The following is a 5,367-nucleotide window of genomic DNA, read 5'->3' on the forward strand; positions in this document are numbered from 1 at the left end:
CATTCTTAGGAATGTCTAAATTCATTTAAACTAGCAATTCCGTATTATATTTATAAATCTTTATAACATTATACAAAAATTAGATTTTTCTTAAAAATTGAAATTTTGCCGGGAATGGGGCTTTAACTACATTTTTTTTTCAAAATTGAGATTTTTGTCTTATATGACTCCTGAGTGTATAATCTTTCACCTTAATTTACTAGAAATCCAACAATATTACTCTAAATATGATATTTATTTTTTTAATGGGCATTATCTACACACACCACTACAAATAATTTGGAATAAGGCATTAACTACACAATACAGAATTGAACGGTTGAATTTGCACACAGGCAGGAAGCAGTTATCCAATCAGGTGCCAGTGTGATGAATATTAATTAGATCTCCTCTAAAGATAATGCCTAGTTTATTCCAGCTTTTTTCTGAGGATTAATTCGAAAGAAGGCATTCTACATTGTTTTTCTTATAACCTTTACGAAACTTCATATCATTCATTAATTATTTCTTTTACTTTGACAAAAGTTACAGCTTATTTGGGAGCGTTTTATTATAAATCTTGAATTATTATAAATATTAATTTTAATGCTAAATTCTGTGCATCATTTTTTACATGTAATACTTTTATATAAATATTTTTAATTGCTTTATTCAATGTCTATTACTAGATATGTTTTTCGCTAAATTAATAAAAACCTAATATTAACAATCCATAAGCAATAGAGATGTTACTTTGTAAGTTTGAGTAAATTTTATTTTTTGTCATCTTGATTATTGAACGAGTTTCTAGTCCACATCGGCCGTCGCGAGGCAAAACAACGTTACTGACATTTTTGTCGATTTTGAGATAATATAATTTGGGAGAATATTAACCACTTCTGATTTACCTGTGAAAGTTTCAGATCTCATTAATGAGACATTACAGGACTAGCACAACCTATTTTTAAGCACAAACCTTAAAATCTTGTGAATTTCCGTGGTTAAACAACGTAACTGCAAGATTAAAAATTGTTTTAGGCTGACGGACTTTGCAAGGTAAAATCAATCGGTAATTGTGATTTCATATGAATAATCAATAACAGCGACGTATGAACAAGTTAGATAATACATGGGATTTAAAAATTGTTTTGGGCTGACGGAGTTTGCAAGGCAAAATCAATGGGTAATTGTGATTTCATATGAATAATCAATAACAGCGACGTATGAACAAGTTAGTTAATACATGGGATTTAAAAATTGTTTTAGGCTGACGGAGTTTGCACGGCAAAATCAATCGGTAATTGTGATTTCATATGAATAATCAATAACAGCGACGTATGAACAAGTTAGATAATGAATGGGATTTAAAAAATTGTTTTAAGCTGATAGAGTTTTGCAAGGCAAATTCAATTGGTTAATTATGTTTTCATATGAATAATCAATAACAGCGATCGACGTATGAACAAGCTAGATAATACATGGGATTTAAAAATTGTTTTAAGCTTGGTTATCCATGGTATTTTGATATGAATAATCAATAACAGCGAAATATGAACAATCTAGATAATGCATGTGATTGTCCAAAACGTGATAAAATCCAAAAATATGTCACAATTAACACAATACCGAGGCTGATTGTTCCTAAAGCAAAAACAACTTATCTGTGAATGTCGCTAATAACTTTGCAATAAACAAACGGCTGCAATTAAAATTGTATAATATAAACACAATGTCTAGATATACAATTCTGCAAAATTTCAAAATGGTACGCAAATTTACTGCAAGTTGCAAACATGCAAACTTTATCTTTTCTCCAAAAGTGAACATTTCAAGTTACGTTGTTTTGCCACGTAACGGCCGACATATCCAAGCGCTGTGTATCCATTGCAAAAAGCGCTATATGAATGTCTATATTTATCGTTCAATGATGATGAAACGTATAATACCTAATTTGATACCGTACAAAATATTATAATGTATCCTTTGTTTTTAAGTTTACATATTTGAAATAATTAATTTGAATTGTTTTATAAAGGAGTTGCTCTAAATATGTTTTAGTGTCTGTAAAATTCGTGAGAATGTAAGAATATCATTTTAGTAGCATTATTATCCAGTGACCATAACGATGATGATAGTGATTATGAAGATAATTGAAACAGCTTGGGGTGGCATTAGATAGAAACATAACAGTAAAACTTGTCATAAAATATAGATAACTTTTCAATTTACCTTAAAGTTACAAATACCACCAGAAGCCCACCCTCAACACCGCCCCCAAACTCCCTCCCCGGAAGGAAGCTAACCCACCTAAAGCTCCACCAGGCTTAAGATATTTAAAACCCATTCCATCTATTTTATACTTTATTGGTTTACTTTATATACCCTACTATAGCAGCACTGTAAAACAACTCAAGAATTTTTATAAGTAAAATGGTCACCGAGCGTGACTTGATCTACAACTCATGCATAGCGGGGAATCTCAAGAACTTAAATTCAATCGTGAATGTCTAGGCCTAAATTACACAATAGTATTGTAATATAAAGTACCGGTACGCACAGTATAAGATCAGTGGCGGATTCTGAGATGTCCAAAAAAGGGAGGGGGTGGGGCGAAAGTTGGGCCGATCAAGACAACACCATCCTAGGAGGGTCCGGGGCATACCCCCGCGAAATTTTTGTGTCGTAGACGCCCGAAAAAAAAAACATTTGAGGCGTTCTGGGCTATCATTTTTTTTTTTTTTTTTTTACATCAAAGGCCGGGAACTTCGAAATAATTGTCTCCACATTTTCGCTAATTATCACCTTTATTTAGCTTACACATATGCATTAAAATGTACAATAATCATTTCACTACCCGACAAACCCCGAACTTTATTCATGCATTACATTATATACTGTACTCCAACATCACTGGCGCATGGTAACAACCGACTGACTGCAGACCATTTCCGGTCACACATTACTCTCCTTAACGCAGCACCACCTAGTTCCGTCACCTCTGGATTGTCACTAAATCTTAGGAGGTAAATCCTTGGTATAAGAAACAAAGTTTGGAAACGATTCAAGCATGGAAAGTGCAGGGTGGAAAAACCCAGTACAAAAAGATAGGAAAAACCGATACGTAAGAAAAAACAAACCAATAAGGAACTTAAAACCGGAAATACATGATAGGCCTCTAGCCTCTTTTAAGCTCTAGCCTTAATTGATAGTACCTATAGGGCCTACTACATTTGGTGGTACTAGCTGTTGTTGTAGGTAGTACAGTATTACATTTGATAACAAACATACAAGAAGCTCACAGTTAGTTACAGACGTACATCACATAAATCGATAAGATTTAATAGGCCTACCGTAGCTAAACAAAGAACAATACAGTAATGCCTGCTCTTAATGAACTCGAGTCGAGTCAATCCGAGACGGCCCGAGTGGAGTTTCAAGCAAATATTTCGTATGGAAAAAAGAATTTCGTCCAGACCACCTTCCTTTGGACGCAGGGTTCCCGGAACGCTGCCCCCAGCGTCAGTATTGTATTTTAATCATAGAGCTATTAAACAATTCTTATTATATCTCTATGATTTTAATAATGTTTTACTAGATTCCTTGAACCAAAGAACATCGGTATTGACACCAAGGTCATGGTAATGTGGACACTTACAGCATTTAAACTGTAAATATTGTGTTTTTGGCGGCCATTTTGATTTTTTTCAATTTTTGGTGGAAACGGTTGGAATGACATCGTGGTTTCCGCAATTTTTGGAATCGGCATACTCAAAACCCTCTAGGACAAAGTTTCATGCTTCTTTCCAGAAGTGCACGGCTTGACCTAGACTGGGTTCCAGTCCCTAATCTTTGTCTTTAAATCTATTTTGACACCAATGGCGTTCCATATTACCTATTTGCTTGGCGTTTCATAGTATACTTTTTCTTGGATTTCGATTGCAGCCACCACGATTTCGTGGTGGGTGACGTATTAAACAACTTTGATTTCCGATTGGCTAATTACGGCGGCATAAATTAAATATGCTAATAATACTTCACCTCGGCCCAGCTATAAAGAAGGAGAATTCATGTCAGCTCAGCTTCTGCACCGCGACGAGTGCTAGGCCACTAATCACAATTCGTCCAACCATGTCTGGAGGTAATATTTATAGTATACGCACCTTTACAGAAGTGTGCCACATAGAAAGTAACCAACTTCACGCCGGTTAATAAATACAGTATTATTATCGATAGGCCTATATCGATATGATTACAGCCAAACTCATGTTTTCTCGCCGGGTTCAGCACATTCAGGTTTAGGCCTAGCCTAGAGAGCACAATAGGCCCTATTCACGTCGGGTTGGCAGACATCGATTGGAAATAGGCCTACGTATTAGATTTAACATCTGTCTCTTATACACATCTAGATGTGTATAAGAGACAGCATGTGCACTATTTTTTGGCAGTCACTATGTTTATGCAATTTATAAAACAGAATTACTAACACAGAAAAGCTGGTGTCTCACAATAATACTAAAATAATATTGAAAATGTATTAAGCTCTGGCATTCTTTTGAGAGAAAACGCTCATCGACAATAAAGTCAAATTATGAAATAATGTATATATGAATATATATATTTTCCCCTTAAATTATTAATTGAATGTTTTTTCTTTCTATATCAATATGAAATTAAAACATAAAGATGAAATGAATGAATTCTGTTGATAATTGTTAAGCTATGAAATATCTACTGTATAAATATAATAAATATAACAATATTTTTTAAGGTGAAGGCCTTGGCTGAGGAATGCAAAATCAAGGGAAGTATCCACATTGTTTTGAACTTCTTTCAAGATATCGGAGAGGTTGTTTATTTTGGGAGAGAGGAAGATCCAGACGGAAACCTTTTAAAAGAAAATATCATTTTGGATCCACAATGGCTGGTTGACTTGTTTAGAACTATCATAACACACATAGATTTTGGAGAGCAAGTAAGTTTATCTAATTTTATATTAAAGTAGTCTTAAAAAGAAATCCTTTTATACAAAAGTGTGTTATTATTTCATTGAAGTGTTTCATCTGGTTCTGTAAAACATAGCTGGATTTTTTTATCCCGCCAAACCGGTGTTTGACGGTAGCACGACGTGCTACCGTCAAACACTGGACGTTAGAGGGCGTAACTAAACATCAACGCCGGGATAAGACCAATCCCAACATGTAATCAGTCTGAGGAAAGGTACCTGATTGGACCAGAAACGTCACTGAGGTAATATTTATCATTATTATTATCTCAGTTGGTTCTAATAAAAATGAAAAAATAATCCAGCTATATTTTACAGAACCAGATGAAATTCTTCAATGACTTAAAAAAATAGATTTTGTTTATTGAAAGGATCTTGTACTGTAG

The sequence above is a fragment of the Anneissia japonica genome, unplaced genomic scaffold (assembly GCF_011630105.1).
Source record: "Anneissia japonica isolate Jap-2015-1 unplaced genomic scaffold, ASM1163010v1 scaffold8963_len174799_cov130, whole genome shotgun sequence".
NCBI lineage: Eukaryota > Metazoa > Echinodermata > Crinoidea > Comatulida > Comatulidae > Anneissia > Anneissia japonica.